Source organism: Notamacropus eugenii, chromosome 4 (genome assembly GCF_028372415.1).
Source record: "Notamacropus eugenii isolate mMacEug1 chromosome 4, mMacEug1.pri_v2, whole genome shotgun sequence".
NCBI classification, from domain to species: domain Eukaryota; kingdom Metazoa; phylum Chordata; class Mammalia; order Diprotodontia; family Macropodidae; genus Notamacropus; species Notamacropus eugenii.
Window position 1 is genome coordinate 76,694,829 of NC_092875.1, and position 18,450 is coordinate 76,713,278.

The following is an 18,450-nucleotide window of genomic DNA, read 5'->3' on the forward strand; positions in this document are numbered from 1 at the left end:
GCAGTACCCAGGATCAAACCCAGTGCTCCAGATGTGGTCTGACCAGGCCAGAGTAGAATGGGACATTTCCTCCCGAGCCCTAGATACTGGGTTTTTATTCCTGCAGCCTAGGATCATATTACATATTTGGGCAGCTAGTACATCACGCTAGAGGAAAGGCAATAAGGAACCTAGGGAGGGAGATAGAAAGGATTAAGAATAAGGGAGAGTAGAACACCTCCATCTTGGCCATAGGGTAGTAGAAGTACAGAAATGTAAGGTCATTGTCCCATGCCATGAGGGAGGTTACTCTAGATAGTAATAATAATATTAGGAAAAGAATCAGTATAATTCATTATTTTAAAAACAAACATCCAACTGCATGATTATCTCAATAGATGCAGGAAAAGCCTTTGACGAAATAGAACATTCATTTATGTTAAAAAATCTTACAAAGCACAGGCAGAGTGGGACCTTTTATTAATTTATTTTTAGTTTTCAAGATTTTGGGTTCCAAATTTTCTTCCCATCTCTCCCCTTCCCCCACTCCAAGATACCATGGGGACCTTTTTAATGTCAAAAAGTAGCAAAAAATAATAATAGCTGGTATTATATGGAGCTTCAAGGTTTGCAGAGTACTTGGCATATATTACCTCATTTGTTTCTCACAACAAGCCTGGAAGATAAGTATTTCTAATGTCCTTATTTTACGTAAGAGGAAACTGAGGCCCAGAGAGGTTAGGAAACGTTTCTCAGTCACAAAGCTAATGAATATCTCAGATGGACTTTGAATCCAAGTCTTTTTGACTCTAAGTTCAGAACTCTATCCAGTGCATTGTGGTCCTTGGGGTTCAGATATACCCCACTCCATTTGGTTTTCACAACCCTTAACATTTGGCCCCAAGCTACCTTTCCAGCATTATTACATTACTACATTACTACTCCTTTCCCTCAGACCCTCAAATCCCCCATATTCTATATTTTAGACAGAATGGCCTTTTTGCTATTCCTGGTATACCACATTCCAACTCCCATCTCTGTGCCTTTGTTCTGGTGGTCCCCCGTGCCTGGCATGCCCTCCCTCTTCACCTCCACCTCTTAGAATCCTTTATTCCCTTTAGATTTATCCCAAACTCTATCATCTTCCTGAAGTGTTTCCCAATTTCCCCAGCTATTAGTGCCCCCCAACCAAATTATCTTGGATATAATTTGTATTATTTCCATATGTACATATTGTCTTCTCTTATTAGGGTAGGGACTTTTTATTTCTGTCTTTGCATCCCCTGCAGCGCTGTGTCTAGCACAAATGTATGCTCGTTGATTGATTGGTGCCATTCTAAGTACTGACTCCAAAACCTGAGAGATATGTGACCTTAGGTAAATCACTTCATCTCTTCAGCTTCTCTTTCTTCTGGCTAATAACATGTGTGCTACCTACCTCTTGAGATTTCCAGAAGAAAGGTGCTCTGCAAACCTAAAAACACTGTAGAGATTGGCTAATATGACAAAAAAGGGAAAATGCTGGATGTGGGAGGGAATGGGAGAAAACTGGGACACTAATGCACTATTGGTGGAGTTGTGAACTGATCCAATCACTCTAGAGAGCAGTTTGGGACTATGCCCAAAAGGCTATAAAACTATGCAAAATATAAATACAAAATATTTATAGCAGCTCGTTTTGTGGTGGGTAAGAACTGAAAACCAAAGGGATGCCCATCAATTGGGGAATGGCTAAACAAGCTGTGGTATCTGATTGTAATGGAATATTATTGTGCTATAAGAAATGACAAGCAGGATGATTCCAGGAAAAACCTGAAAAGACTTTTGGGAACTGATGCATAGGAATGTGAACAGAACTAGGAGAACATTGTACACTGTAACAGCAACATTGTTTGATGAAGAACTGTGAATGACTTAGCTATTCTCAGCAATACAATGATCCGAGACAATTCCAAAGGACTATTGATGAAGCCTACTATCCACCTCCAGAGAAAGAACTAATATTGATTGAATATAGACTGAAGCATGCTGTTTTTCACTTTATTTTATTTTTTCCTTTTATTAGAATCTTCTTGTACAAAATGACTAATATGGAAATGTTTTACATAATTGCACATGTATAAGCGATATCAGATTGCTTACCATCTCAGGGAGAGGGGAGGAAATGGAGGAAGGGATAGAATTTGGAACTCAAAACATTAAATAATAATATTTTAAAATTTGAAAAAAAAAAACCACCGTAAACATTCTTATAATTGTATGTCAAGGACCTGTGATTTCATGGAGTGAGTGAGAGGACCCTTGTCCCCGATACATAGCCCAGCTCCTCTACCATTTGGTTTTTGGAACAAAGAAGTCATCTCTCTATTGACAGTCTGGCAATACAGCTCTCAGAATGGCACTAGGCTGGTTCTTGAGGGGCAGGTTCTACAGGGCATCATTGGGCTGGTCCTGGAAGCTGGTATACCTTTCTGTAGAACTGATTAGAGTCTGCACACTTGGGGAAAGCCTTCAGGAGTCAGTCACCTGCATGCCAAATTGAGGCATCAGAGAAGGACTTTGGTGGAAATGTTATTATTAGGAGCTGGGGAAATTAGGTCTTTTTTCCTTACTGAGCCAATCAGTAAACTCTCTTAAGTTGACAGAAGAAGCTCTTTGAGCACAATAAAGTCAAGACAATTTTTGTTCCTCTTCATCTACTATGACTGTGTGTGTGTCTGTCTGTCTCCCTCTCTCTTTTCTCTTCCCTCTCTCCTCTCCTCTCCACTCTCCTCTCCTCCTTTCCCCTCCTGTCTCCTCCTTTCCCTTTCTTCTTCTCTCTTCTGCTCCTCTCCCTTCTCCTCCCCTCCCCTTCTGTCCCCTCCTTTTCCCTTCTCCTCCTCTCCTCCCCTCTCTTCTCACTCTCTCCTGGTCAGATCACATCTGGAGCATCATGCTCGTTCTGGTCACTATTTTGGAAGGACATTGATAAGCAGGAGAGTGTCCAGAAGAGGGCAAGCAGACAGTGAAGGGCTCTGAGTCCTTGTCATATGAGAATTAAGTTGAAGAAACCAAGACTGTTTAGCCTGAAGAAAAGACTCAGGGGGCACATGATAGCTGTCTTCAAGCATCTGAAGGGCCGTCATCTGGAAAAAGGATTAGACTCGTTCAGTCCAGTCCCAGAGAAAAGAACTGGGAACATGGGTGGAAAAGGCTTTATGTTGGGGATAGCAGGAATCCGTGCCTCCCCTCCCCCACCACAGACCAGGCTTACCCAGCAGCTGGACCCCCCTCACTGGAGGCTTCTGGCAGAGGCTGGAGGACCACCTGTCAGGTACATTGTTGTGGGGATTCCTCTTCAGGACTGACTCAGGCCAGCTGCTGCCACCCAGGGCCCTACCAAACCTGAAATTCTACGGACCTGATCAGTATTGTTGAACCTTCCCTGACATCCCAGCCTCGGACACCTCCTAGTTCTGTGACCCTTGGCAAATCATTTACCCTCCCTCACCCGAGGATCTTTCATTTGTAAAATGGGATTTGTGTTTGCTATAGGATGAAATCAGAGTCTATGTAAAATACTTTGCAAACCTTGATGTTCTAAATGCTGGCTCATATCTATGTTATTTTTTAATCACAAGGACTGATTCTATAAGTTACCCCAATTCAAAAAAACTGGGTATCTGCCCTCTGCTCCAGGGGATTGGGACCCCTTTCCCCCCAGAGTCACCTACCAGGGTCTCTTTCTCCATCTAGGCAGCCCTGACACAGGCTAGGAGCCAGGTTTCCTTCCTAGGAAACAATTCAGTCTCACCTAGATTAGTAAGCAAGTCACTTGCCAGATGAGATGAGCGTGTTCCCGGATTTCAGGGGAGCAGACCCGCCAGCAGTCTTGGAAATAGCGCTGCCTTCCAAAGCCACGCTAATGCAATAGGCCAGGCCTGCAATTTACTGAAGCTTCATGGGGAGGTTGGGGAGGTTTTGTTGATGTTGTCTTATAATAATCATGGAAGCAACACACTGATGTTTTCCAAAACACCGATTTGCCTGTTCCACACCTCTCTGCACACAAACACAGCAGCATTGGCCACAGAGAGAGTCAGGGCCAGTTGCCCCCTTCTTCAGCTCCTCTCCACTCCCAGGTTTCACACCCCTGCAGGAAGAGGGGAAAGAGGCAGAGGCTGTCTTTGACCTCTCTGCCCCTTCTACCTGCCTGCATTCTCTCTTAGCAAGATTTCAGGAAGAAGGGTACCCACCTATCATTCTTTCCCTTCGCTTTGAACTGCTTGATGGTGTGGGTGTTTATCAACCATCCTTCCTTGTTCCTTTTTCCAAAGCAGAGATCATCTGCAGTCACAGTGATCTCGAAGTTTTGATTCGGTGCCAAAGTGGGGGTGGGGTGGGTGGACCATGATTCTGTCAGGACTCAGGATGGGGGTTGGCCTGACTAGGCTGCTGAACAGATCCCTTCCATGCAGTTCCCAAACCCTCTACTTGCAGACCCTGGTAGCTTTGCCCAGGCTGAAAAAGTCATCCCCTGGAAGCCAACCAACATGTCTGATCATAATGTCCTCCAGATCAAGAAGTTTCAGTTGCTCCCTTCTGACTAAGATAAAAAAATAAACCCTCCTGTTTGTCATTTAAAGTCCTCCCCAAACTGGCCCTGATTTGTGTTTCCATCTTGAATTCACATTACCCCCTCTCAAGCACTCTACATTCCACCCAAACTGGTCTACTTAACTCAACATTCTATCTCCCACGTCTATCTTTGGCTTTAGGCATGTCCTTGCACTGACCTGCCTCTCCCTCTTCCCCAATGACTAATAGATTGTGAATTGTAAGGAACTTAGAGGTCAAATCCAACTCCTTCATTTTATAGATAAGGAAACTGAGGTTAAATGTCTTCCTCCAAGTCCCACAGCTAGTAGTGTCTGAGGCAGGATTTGAACTCAGATCTCCCTGACTCTTAAGGGGAAAACTCCATTTGATGGCCTCACCAGTTGTCTTCTTAGCATCCTTAGCTCCCTTAAGACCCAGCAAAAGTTTTCCTTCTTTCACGATTCTGTTTTTTATTCCCCCCCAGTCCTGAAATTACTTTGCATTTATTTTCCACATATTTTATATGTATTTGTCTGTGTACATATTGTTGGGGCAGCTAGGTGGCACAGAGGATAGAACACTGAGTCAGGAAGACCTGAGTTCAAATCCAGCCTCAGACACCTACTAGTTGGGCAAGCAACCCAACCTTTTGCCTTTGCTTCAACTGTAAAATGATGATTAAAATAACACCTACTTCCCAGGGTTGTTTCTGAAGATCAAATGAGATAATATTTGTAAAGTGCTTAGTACAGTGTCTGGAATGTAGTGGGCACTACATATAATTATATATATGTGTGTGTGTGCATATATATACATATTTAAAATATATACATATGTATATACATATGTATGTATGTATGTACGTACATATATATATTTCTTCCCTTCCCTAAAAGCTCCCTAAAAAAATAAAGTGGGATGAAAAAATGGAGTTTTCCAGGATAGGGGAAAGATTATTGGCTTGGGATTCACCAGACCTAGGTTCAAATTCAGACTACTTATCACCTGTGTGACCTTGAGTAAGTCACTTACTCAAGGAGTCTTCATTCCTCCCCAGGTTGCCCTTCTCTACACTTTCTCTACCATGCCATAGAAACCTCTTCACCCTGGACTACCTACACTGGAATCTCTTCCTCTGATTGGCTCATACCTCCCAGAACCTCCACTTTAAAGAGGATACCCAGGCCAACCTTGTCTTCATTCCTCCCCAGGCTGCACTGGATTTTCTCTAGCCTGCCTCCACATGACATCCTGCCTCCTTTCCTCCCTCTTCTCCCCTTCTCCATCCCCATTTTTTCAGCTTCATTTTATATGTTGTTTTCCCTCATTAGAATGTAAGCTTCTTGAGGACAGGGATTGTGTTTCTTTCTGCTTATATTTGTATTACCAGTACTTAGCACAATGCCTGGCACATAGTTGCTTAATAAATCTTCACCGATTTGACTCAGAAGTCAGCTTATTCATCTGTAAAATGAAGTGTTTAGATCAGATGCCATTGAAGGTCCCTTTCAGCTACAAACCTAGGATCCTAGGACTCATTTCAAGTGAAATGGCTTCATCAGGATGACTAGGACCCAGATATCCTATCCTTGGACTTGTAAGTGTTCTATTAGGCATCTGTCTGGGGGTCCTGGCATGGGCACTTCTCTCTCACCCCTGGAAGGGTCGTTTAAAACCAAAGGGGAAGGATCCATCCTGGCAATCCCAAGGCAAATCTCCTCATCCCCCCTCACCTCCTCCTCTATCCCCACTGGGACTAAAGGTTAATAAACTCATCACCAATGAGCAGGAATCATGTCTGCAGAGGTTTTAATTACAGCGGAAAATTGGCCCAATTGGTATTTAATGTAGAATAAGTGTCTTGTTAACTGGACAGGGCAGAAGATACAGAGGTTTGCAGAGTTTCCTTCTGCCCTGGACTAGTCAGTGTCCACTGAGGGTCTCCAAGTCCAAAGGAATTTGTGTGCCTGTCTCTCATGGGAAGTCAAGGGAGAAACTGAGTCATAGAAGGAAAGGGTCTTGTCCTTGAACTATATTCTATGAAGTTGGAAAAAACATGAGTGGTCATTTAATTCAACCTCTTATTTAACTGGTAAAGATCTTAAGGCCTAAAGATTGGAAAAAACATGGCAAAGATCTCAGTTAAGTAATAAAGCTGGGAGTGGAGCCCAGGTCTCCTAACCTTCACAGAATTGTAGAAAGAATAAAAATCCAAGGTTCAATTCGTGGTTCTATCCCTTACTACCCTTGTGATCTTGAACAAGTCACTTAATCTCCCTGGGCCTCAGTTTGCTTATCAGTAAAATGAGGAGTTGGACTGGATGATCTCTAAAGTCCATTCCTGCTACAATTCTAAGATCCCTTGACTTTAAATCCAGTTTTCTTTCCATTACACCACACAGACTGTAGCAGTATATGAAGACACCTGTCTCAGAGGACCTAGCTTCTCAATAAAGGGAATGAAAGAGTTCTCTGAAATCCACATTCAAAGTTCTATCCAAATCTGGACCAGAGACCCCATGCTTTGGAGAGTAGGTAACCTTCTCACTTTTGAAACATAGTCCCCCACCTCCACCTATGTTGATGCTTCACATTCTACCTTATCATTCACCCTGCTATTTCTTCCTCTTCCCCTCTCCAGTTCTAAAATCATAACCAAATTCTGACTGCCCTTGCTACTGGACAAGGAACGACAATTAAGCCCCTCTGTGTCCCCACTCACCATCCCTGAGACTTCCAAAACTAAAACACCCCTGACTGGTGCCCACTTCCCAATATAATGGTCTCTTCATATATCCTGTTAGAATGTAAGCTTTTTGCTCTTAAATTTGTATTTAAAACAGGACAATGATGAACACATTCATTCAGCGACTTTCAGTGAGTTACCCTGCCTCTTGGGAGGTCTCAGTTTTTTCTCTTCTGGAAAACAAAGATTTTAAATATACAAGTTCCCTTCTGTTTCTCAATTCATGGATCCCAAAGCCCATATAGCTGATTCCAGAACCCAGGAGTTTAATCAGTCAGTCAATCAATCAACAAACATTTCCTAAGAACTTATCATGTGTCAGGCACTGTGCTAACTGCTGAGGAAATAAAAAGAGGCAAAAGACAGTCCTTGCCCACATGGAGTTTACAATCTAATGATTCAAAAAATTAGGCAGCTAGATGACAAGGTAGACAGAGTATTTGCCTTAGAACTGGGAAGACCTGAGTTCCAATCCTGCTTCAGAATAGATGCTCTGTAACCCTGGGCAAATCATTTGACCTTTCTCATTTTTCAGTCTCCCTATCCACACCATAAGGATAATAACAGAAAGACCTCCCAGGGTTGTGGTGGGTATCAAATGAGGTAACTTAGGTAAAGAGCTCTGCAAACTTTAAAGTATATATGTTATTATTATCATCATCGTCATCATCATTATCATCATCATCCCTCATCTTTGCCCTGCGCATTCCTTTCCCCTTGAAGAGGCAAAAACCTAGGGCTGGAAAACTGAACGCCTTATTCTGGGAGGAAACGTAAAGCTGTGGGAATCAGTGTTCTCCCTACCTTCAGAACTTACTGAGACAAGTCTAGGGAGATCTCCTGGGATCAAGAGGATGGGGAGTAAGAAGAAGCAGAGAATTAGATGAGTTGAGGATTATAAGAAACTCATTCTTTCCTTCTATCCTCTCCCATAAGTCCAAATGTAATTTAGTCTAACTGTTCCATCTTTTCTTCCCATATGCTTAGAGTAAAGAGGTAGCCACTCTCCTAGGAAGGAAGGAAGGTAATAAAAAATAATAATAGCAATAACTTCCATTTCTATGGAGCCTTAAAGTTTACTCAGCTCTTTCCTCACAGCAGCCCTGTTAAGTAAGTATTATGGATCCCATTTGATAGTGAGGGAACTGAGGCTCAGAGAGGTGAGTCAAATTTCTCAAGGTCACACAGTAAGTGTGAAAAGTGAAAGTCAGATTCAAAACTCGATCACCATACATAGGCTGCCTCTTAGAGAAAGGGATCCCCTTTCACTGACTGTAAAACTACAAAAAAAAAAAAACAAAACAGCTCCACCACCACCCCTTCCTATGGCTCATGCATATTCAGGACTCTCCAAACTCCCCCAGGCAGCTGTGTCCTTAATCTGGAGGAGCACTGACCTAATTTAGGTACTAGAGGATGGCCTGACTCTTCTTGAGGCTGTTGGGGCGGGGTTAGAAGTAATATGACTGTTTTTCATTAGAAGGGAAGGGGGTGCAGGGTGGATTGCTGATAAAGGTCCAGAGAGAGGTAAGTCTCCCAGTGCCTGGGATGGGAAGCCACTTCCAGAAGATCGGTTCTGAGCCACTACTCAGAACCCAACACACATACATGGGTTCACAGCTGCTCTCCAGGTACATCTATCTATCTACATATCTATCTCTAGCAATGTATTCCAGTCCAGGGCTCACCTGCTCCTGAATACACATCACCACACACACACACACACACACACACACACACACACACACACACACACACACACACACACACAGCTAACCCACTCAACTTCCCACCCTCCCTTTCCTTGCTTAGATTGTTCTGTATAGCCGGAATGTCCTCCCAATCCTCCTTCAACTGTGCACCTATCCCTCTAATAAAACTTGATTTTGCCAACTCCAGAAAGCCTCCTCTTATCTTTTCCCCTCCCTATCTCCTTTGGGCCTTACTGGACATTTGATAAAGCATCTTATACTATTTTTATGAAAAAGAGAGGCTAATGCAATTTGATGGCGTCAGAAGAGTTTGAATAGCCAGACTCAAAAAGAAGTTGTTAATGGTACACTGTCAACTTGGCCTGTCTCCAGTGGAGCACCTCAGGAATTTGAGCTTGGTCTATGCTGTTTAACCTTTTAATCAATGACTTGAATAAAGGCATCATGCTCAACACATTTGCAGTTGGCAAAAAAAAAAAAAAAGCTAGGAAGAATAGTTAATATGCTTGATGATGGAGTCAGGATCCAGTGACAGACTAAAAGCATTGGGCTGAGACTAATAAGATGAAATCCAATTGGGAGAATTGGAAAGGCTTGCATTTGGATTCCAAAATTTAACTTCATGGGAGAAGATGCAGGAGGCACGGTTAGAGAGCAGTTTGTCTGAAAAAGATCTTGGGGTTTTAGTGGACTGCAAGCCCAACATGAGTTATTAATGTGATGTGGCAGTCCAAAAAAAAAAAAAAAAGCTAATGTGGTCTTGAACTGCATTAAGGGAGGCATAGCTTCCAGGAATGAGGATGTGATAGGCCCAATGGACTTTACTCTCTTCAGAACTTATCCTGAAGCAGAGGTAAACTGGAGAGGGTCCAAATAAGGGCAACTGGAATGGTGACAGGCCTCAAATTCATGTCATATGAGAATCAGTTCTAGGAACAGGGGTTGTTTAGCCTGAAACAGAAAAGACTCAGAAGGGACATGATGATACAGTTATGTTCAAATATTTGAAGGGCTTTCTTGTGAAAGAGAATTAGGCTTGTTCTTTTAGCCCCCGAGGGAAGAATCATGAACAGTGGGTGGAAGTTGCAAGGAAGCAAATTTAGGATTGATGTCAGGGAAAAAAATAAAACAACAACAACAAAAAAATAAAACAACCCCCCCCCCCCCCACGCAACTTCCACACAATTAGAGCCGACTGAGAGGCTGGAGGGGGTGGCAGCATCTTCCTCTTTGGAGGTCTCTGGACAGAGACTGGAGTACCACTTGGTGGGCATGTGATAGTAGGGTGCCCTTTGCACCTGTTTTGAGCTAGATAACCTTGGAGGGTCCTTTCCAACTCTGCAGCTCTGTGATTTTGTTTTCTTCCTCCAGAGTAACACACTAATCTTGTGGTGTTGTGTATTATACTTATCTGTGTTTGTGTCTGAGTTTACTGCAAGGTGAGTTCCACAAGACTATGGACAGAATCTAATCTCAACTTTGTATTTGTACAAAGATTTCTGCACTTTGTAGGCACTGGTTGAATGACTGATTGAATGAATGAATGAGTCCATGTATAAATCTCATGGGTGCAGGTCTGGGCACAGCAGCCTTGGTCCATCACTGGGGAAAGCATGGTTACAGAGATCTTCTCCATCACCAGCTGCTTTGGCAGTGAGACAAACACTCCTCCAGCCAGTGGAAAATATGTAACTGTTCCCATCAGTGAAAAAACTGGGTGAAACCCTATCTGATCTCCCCAGGGCATTGCTATCCATGTGAGAAAGCTGGAGGAAGGCAGCAGTAAACTGTAAAGAGCTTGGTCCTCACTCTAGGGAGGAGATGTAGGGTCTCAGAGTTAGACAAGACCTCAGAAGCTATCTGAGGTCATACTCAAACAGTGACACTCATTCAGTGTTTGCTTGAAGAGCTCTCTCGATGGGGAACTCACTACCTTATAAGGAGGTCATTCTGCTGTTGAAGAACTCTAAATATTAGTGTCTCCTTAGATCAAACTAAAACTTGCCTCTGTAATTCTCTTCCACAGCTCCTGTTTCTGCCCACCCCCGCACCCTCCACCCCTCCCCCATGACTAAACAGAACAAATCTAATCTCTTTGCCCTGGACAGCCCTTCCTCAAACGGCAACTGTTCCCTCTACCCAATTTTTCTCTTCTTCGGGCTAAACATTTTCAATTCCTTTAGTGAGTCAGTCTAGCAACAAGCATTTATTAATCCCTGCAACGTATACACCAGACACTGTGCTAAGTGGTAAGGGATACAAAGAAAGGTAAAAACAGTCCCTGAACTCAAGGACCTTACATTCTAATGGGGGAGACCCCATGGGTAATGTGGCATGATCTCCAGTCTTCTCAGCATTCTGGACACCCTCTGGATATCCTGTAATTTATTCATGTCTGTTTTAAAATGTGGCTCCGAGAACTGAGCATAATATTCTAGGTGGAGTCTGACCAGGTTGGAGAATGGCAGGTTTCTCACTCTCTTACTTCTGTCACACTGGATACGCACATAGGATGCTATGTTCCTATTAATGCCACATTCTCCACCCTCCCTCTCAAGCAGTGGGGATCTCTGCCAGTCTTTTTTGTTCCCACCACCTCGTGTCTCCATTTCTGAGGGAGAGGCAGAGCTAGGAACTGATCCCAGGCAGTCCTACTCTGTGCTCCCTCCCAGAACCTCAGAGCCTTTCTACCAGGGTTAAGGGAACAGTTTACTTACCCCTGTCCCAAAATGCCTTCCTTTCACCACCCCCATCACCTGAACCCCATGCTCACTTCAAAGATGGGAAAGGAGCTCTGGCCTCTGCAGGCTCCCAGGAGCCCACCTGAACAGCCTGCAGCCCTCAGCCTTTCACTTTGCCGGAGGGCCCGAAAATCGCTCACAGCTCCAATTAATGCCCCGGCATCCTCCATGGAGCCAGCTTAATTACCTCATAATGAGTGTAAGGCAGGGACCCTGGATGCCAAGGAAACTCGGTCTGCAGAGTATTCACCTTGATCTCCTGGAGAAGAGGGGGGCTTTTTTACTCCCCACTCCCCCTTCTTTAAGGAAAGAAGAAAAAGTAGTCGTTGCTGTCAGTCGCCTGCATGGATTTCCACTGCTTCCCAAATCCTCCCGCACTTGCTAAAGGCCACTGGGACAGGGTCTGAAGCCTATGTAGAATTTTAAAAGGGAACATTTACTAATAGTATGGAGAGAGAAAAAGAAACCCACCTATTCCAATAGTATTTTCAGAGCCCAGAGAGGGAGATATGAGAATACAGAGTATAGAGGAGGGCAACCCACCCACCCCCAGTAGAGTAGTTCCCATCTCATGGGTACCAGAGGATAATTGATTTAAAGCTAGAAAGGACCTCAGTGGTCACCTTGTCTGACCTTACCATTTTACAAAAAAGAAAGAAAGAAGGAAGGAAGGAAGGAAGGAAGGAAGGAAGAAGGAAGGAAGGAAGGAAGGAGAAATTGAGGCCCCGAAAGGGAAAGCAGATGTGCCCAAAGTCACATAGGTAATAAGAACCAGGATTTGAACTTGGCTGAACTGATTCATCTAGTCTGGCCCCCTTATTTTTTATCGAAAAGGAAACTGAGGCCCAAAGAGAGAAAGTGGAGGTCATAAAGGCAGTAAGTGGCCTAAAGATTTACATCTGGGTCTTCTGACTGCAAATCCCCGATGCTTCACATCATTACATTACTGCCTCTCTCAGACAAAGCTGATCCTCAATGACCCTGCTCTCCCTTCCCTCCCCCACCCCCCACCCCGCTGTGGGTTTTTAGAGCTAATCAAAAAGATGCTGTTTTACATGTTTCTCCTGCAAGGTGAGGGTTCATTTCCAACTCCTTCTCCAAAGGGCCCCCAGCTAAAAAGGCTGGGGATCTGAGATCCAGCCTGATTTAAGCCCTGCCCTCAGGGCCTCCCTGCCAGGGAATGGAAGGAAATCAGAGCTAAGTAGGATTTAGAGCCCCCTCTTGCTCCACAGAGAGATTAGATGAGATCAATGTACTAAGGCTTCCGGAAAGATCTCCCTGGGGGGTCTCATTAATATCTCCTGCCCTTACCGGTAATTAACAGGCTTACTGGGGGCCCAGCTGATCTTCCACCCCCATTCCCCTGCTCTGTTGTGAGGAGCAGGGTCTCAGTCTCTGAAACCCCTTCCCCTCTTCTCTGCCAGAGTGGACCTGCAGTCAGGAAGGCCCACATTTAAATTCCATCTCTCTTACTAGCTGTGTGAACCCGGGCAATTTATGAAACATTTTCCAGCCTCAGTTTCCTCTTCTGTAAAATGGGGAAAAAAACGTCAGTACTCACCTCTCGGGCTTTGGTGAGGCATCAAATGAGATGAAGGTTGAGTGCTTTGCAAATCTCAAAAGAAAAGACTTTCTAAAGATCCGTTTTTTTAAAATGATTCCTCTTATCTCAGACTTGCTCTCTCTACTTCATTTTGCCTACCTGCTTAAGCCTGGATATGCTTTCATGTAGGAGGAGGCCCAGGGAGGTCAGGCCAGTGAAGAAAGAGATGAAGGGATACCATTTTGTCTTTTAACATCCAATTGACCTTGGAGCAATTCCCTCTGCAATGGAAAGAGTACTGTATTTGCAGTCAGACGACCTGGGTTCAAATCCTAGTTTCTCTGATTAGCCTCAGTTTCCTTATCTGTAAAATGAGAGGGTGGGACCAGGATGATCTCCGATATCTTTTCCATCTCAAAATCTGTGATCCTTTGATCCTTCAAATCTGACATATCAGAGTGGTAATCAGTTGGACCCAGTTCAGAACCTGGGATGCAGGACCTGTGCTTGAGAGTCCAGCATCCTAGGAACTGGAGAGGTAAAGCTGTACTCAGGGGGAATTCTCCCCCTCCAATCATTGCCTTATGGGAGCCTCTAGCAGAAATCTGCCTGGAGGAGGGGCGAGCTTGAAGAGCCCAGCCTGGCTGCCTGGACATGAAGTTCCACACAGTAAGTACCTTTTTTTTATGGGTCTCACCTATCTAGCAACCCATACTGGAAAGGGGAAAAGAATAAATTCTACTTGTCAGGATTGTTGTGAGGATAAAATGGAATAATATTTGAAAAGTGCTCTGCAAATCTCAACGTGCTACATAAATGCTAGCTATCATTATTCTCATTATCATTGTTGTACTACCTGGAATACAACCAGAAATTAGCTTTTAAAAAAGCCTCTTGGACTGGACCTGGGATAAGTCCTATGATTTCGCTGATAAAGAGAACTTCAAGATAAGGAAACTCCCTCTGAGATGCATGTCAGTACCCCCTGAAAGATCTGACCCTTAGAGATTTGCCCACAGCACTCAGAGGATACCCTAGAGTCAGAGCTGCTTTGCAGGGTCAGTACGTATCAAAGGTGGGACTTGAACTTGGCTATTCCTGGCACAGAGATCAGACAACACAAGAGTCATGAAATCTATATATTTTATTCTGAGGAGGGTCTCATAAATCATAGCCGTTATGAGGGCAGGGACAAGGATCACAAACTAGGCTGGGGATGAGCAAATAGCAAGAACTACACCTTCCTTAGAGCCAGGATAGAGGCCAGCACCTTGTGTGGACCAAGACTGGGCCAATCTGAGTCTACTCCAGACTGATCATCTAGTAGTTTTCTGTTTTAGCTAAATACGTTTAGGTGCTGGACATCAAGCACCCTTTATGTTTGTATCCCTGAGGCAAAGCTCCAGTTGTCCTACCTTTGTTGCACTGTCTTGATTCTGATACAGACAGGCTTGGTTGTCTGGTTTCCCAGTCATCTCAAATTAGAAATCTATCTTCTCTTATCCTGGAACCTCTTCTCTTTTCCCTCTATATTATTTCACTTGATGATCTCATCAGTTCCCATAGACTCAAATATCATCTCTATGCTAATTATATTCAGGTCAACTTATCCAACCCTAACCTCCCTCCTGCCTTCCTATCTTGCATCTTCAGTTGTTTATTTAAACTAGATGGTGCAGTGGATAGAGCACCAGTGCAGGAGTCAGGAGGACTTGAGTTCAAATCTCACCTCAGACACTTGACGCTCACTAGCTGTGTGACCTTGGGCAAGTCACTTAACCCCAATTGCCTCATCCTGGCTCATCTCCAGTCATCCTGATGAATATCTGGTCATTGGATTCAGATAACTCTGAAGGAGAAGTGAGGCTGGTGACCTGCACAGCCCTCCCTCACTCAAAACAAAGTCAAGTGCAAATCATGTCATAATTTCTCTGATGGCATGGTCTTCTTCAGCAACGAAGGACAAACACACACACCTAGCCTTAATCACTGAATGGGTGTTGCCTCAGTCAAACTGAGATCTGTTTAAGGCCTTAGCTCAAAAAGGACAAGCTCCCCCCTTTTATCCAGGGCCATCTGCAGTTGTACTGAGCTGTATCTTGCCACTGGACCGAGATGGTTCCAGAGGAGAAAGTGAGGCTGGTGTCTTTGCACTCACTTAAATATAATTCACTTGAATATCATGGCACCAACTCCCTGATGTCATGGTCCTCTTTGAGAACAAACAACAGTAACCATCTCGAACTGGACATCCTGTAGATACCTAAACTCAATTTGTCCAAAACTAAACTTGTGTTTCCTCCCCAAAAGCTCCCTACTTCTAAACTTCCCTATTGCTATCCAGCACACCACCATCTTCAAAGTCCCTTGTCTGAGAAACATAGGAGTCATCCTTGACTCCTCACTCTCTCTCCCATCCCCAACCCCATATCCAAGCTGTTGCCAAGGCTGGTCCATTTTGCCTTTGCAGCATCTCCTTTTATGCCCTCTTCTCTCTTCTGGTAGTGCCATCATCTTAGCGCAAGCCCTCATCATCACATTCCTGGACTATGACAATAGCCAACTGGTTGGTTTTCCAGCCATAAGTCTCTCTCTACTCTGGTCTATCTTCCACTTGGCTGTCAAAATGATCTTGACTATGTCACTGGCCCACCTTCAACCAATAAAGGCTGGTGGTTCTCTATCACCTCCAGGATCAAATTCAAATCCTCTATTTGGCTTTAGAAGCCCTATATGACCCACCCTGCCCTGTCCTGTCTTCTTAAACTTTACACCCCACCACATACTCTTTGATCCAGTCATTCTGCCCTACTGGAAGTTCTTCAAACAAAACACTTCATCTCCAGGCTCCAGACATTTTTACTGTCTGTCCTCAGGCCTGGAATATTATCTTTCCTCATTTCTGCCTCCCAACTTCCCTGGTTTCCTTCAGGTCCCAGCTAAAACCCCACCTTCTAAAGGAATCCTTTTTCAACCTCTCTCAACTTATTTTTTCTAATTTTATCCTGTACATAGCTTTTGGTACATAGCTGTCTGTATGTTATCTCCCCACTAGAGTGTGAGTTCATTGGTGGGGGGCCAGACAGAACAGGACTGATCTTTTACCTTTCTTTGTAACCTCAGCACTTAGCACAGTGCCTGGCAAATAGTGATAGTAGGCACGTAATAAATGCTTATTGACTGACCTAAAACTGGGTCTCCCTATCTTCCCGAGACTGTAAGTAAAGCAGTCATTCAAAGCTGATCAGCATGAGAGCCTTGATCTGCTATTGTGTTTCCAATCTAGACTGGTTTGCTCCTCTGCAGATAATCCAGGGCTCACTTCCCTCCCTGGGGGTCACTATATTGCTTCAGGATGTCATGTAGACTCCCAAGATTAGCTTTGCCCACTGTACCTCAGAACTCCTGAATTCAAGTGATCCACTGGCTTCAGCCTCCCCCAAAGAAGCGGGGATTACAGACTATAACTCACAAATCTCTAGTGCTTTTCCTTTTGGCTGCTTCTGCGAATGCAAGTTTGAGAGTTGGCAGCAACCTCAGAGGACCATCTCCTTCTACAGAGAGGTAAAGTCATCTACCCAGGATGAACCCATTTTACTCCAAATACAATACTCTTTCTACTTGTCTTCATAGTGCCACTCTCAGGTTTCCCTTCATACCTAGGGGAGTGAGTCACCAGAGAGGGGAAGGCTGTGGGGACTATTAACACCCACAGGACCCAGGCACCCTGACTATATGGACTATAAGACTATAGACTATAAGACCTATAGTTTCAGAAGGATTGCAGGTAGGTCATAACCTGACACTAAACTCCCTCTCCTCCATTCCCTTCCCTTAGACCATGAACCAGTGCACAGGGGGTCTCAGGAACTGCTGAAAAATCCAGGTGTGGAGTACTTCAAAGAAGATGGAATCTGGGAAGACTCAAGTGAGAAGTGACACTCTCCCTGCAAAAGACCAGGAATTGCAAATGTAAAGACCCATATCTTACCCCTCCCCCAGCCCCTCACCTGATGATGAATGGAAGACCTTGCCCTCCCCCCATTTGAACAGGAGGGTAAAGGGGGTAAGGTTGTTTTAAATAGGCTTCTTGTTCCTATAGGTACTCTCTTCATCCATCCATCTATCCACCCCTCCCCTCCTCCCAAAAATCTCCTTTGCAGCAGCCCCAATATCAAATCCCTATGTATCATCATCCATCTGAAGCATCTTTAAAATCAGGGCAACTGGTATGATTTGTACCCTCACCTTTTACCCCCATCCTTTTAAATGGAGGGGGGGATATAGAAACTAGGTAAAGCAGCCAGGTTTCTGGGGGCCTTGGCAGCTCTGTTACTAAGGCAACCAGACTTGCTAACCTGTAATTGGCGTAGGAAGCCAACCCAGGGCCTACAGCTGGAGAAGGCAGGGAGGGTGATGGAGGGATGGATGGCAGCCGGATCAGCTTCCTCTCCTTCATCTTGAATCCATCCAGGCCTCCCAGTGAGAACTTTGGTCCTCTCATCCTTCTTTCAAAAGTTTCCCAGCATCAGCTTAAAGAGAAGTCTAGCCCTTATCCTTCTACTGGTCATGGAGTAAGGGAGGGGTAAGCAGAGGGCTCTGGCTCAGAGCCCCCTTGTGCATTTTCTTCTGCCTTTCCCTGTGACTAAAGCTTTCCTTCCCATTCTGAGGAGCATCTGTTTACAGACTACTCTTTGGCTAGCCAGAGGGGTAGAGGTCACAGCAAATAGGACCAGCAAGGTCATGGGAGAGTACATTTAGAGCTAGACAGAACTAAATGTTCATCCAATCCACCCCCCTCATTTTACAGACAAGGAAACAGTTACAAAGAGGTTAAACAACTTGCTACATGTCACACAAGCAGTAAATTGCAGGGGCTGGGGCAGTGGCCTCCGTGGCGGCGGGGGAGGGGTTGGTGGCATTGAACCTAGGTTCTCTGACTCCAGATTCAGCCTCCTTTCCCTCCTGTAGCATTCTGCCTAGGGAGAGGAGAGGGTAGTTGTTTTTTAAGGAAATTTATACATGAAGCCATGCCAACCACTCTGCACCTTTAGTCTACCTGATATTTCCAAAAATTCACAACCTAGCAATTCCGAAAGTCGGATTGTCTGTCTTTGAGTCTAGGTCCTTAAGGGAGAGAAAACGAGAGAG

The 18,450-nt window shown here is 44.5% G+C and overlaps 2 long non-coding RNA genes across 2 annotated transcripts; both read right to left on the reverse strand.

Annotated features, from left to right (window-relative positions):
- Positions 1–1,382: 1,382 nt before the first annotated feature.
- Positions 1,383–12,718, reverse strand: LOC140499993 (uncharacterized). Its single transcript, XR_011965605.1, has 3 exons — positions 11,733–12,718; positions 4,215–4,495; positions 1,383–4,111 (listed from the first exon to the last, which is right to left on the reverse strand). It is a non-coding gene; the product is annotated as an uncharacterized lncRNA (long non-coding RNA).
- A 1,710-nt stretch (positions 12,719–14,428) lies between these two features.
- LOC140499994 (uncharacterized) lies at positions 14,429–18,155 on the reverse strand. The gene is made up of 2 exons (XR_011965606.1): positions 17,658–18,155; positions 14,429–17,246 (listed from the first exon to the last, which is right to left on the reverse strand). It is a non-coding gene; the product is annotated as an uncharacterized lncRNA (long non-coding RNA).
- Positions 18,156–18,450: the final 295 nt, after the last annotated feature.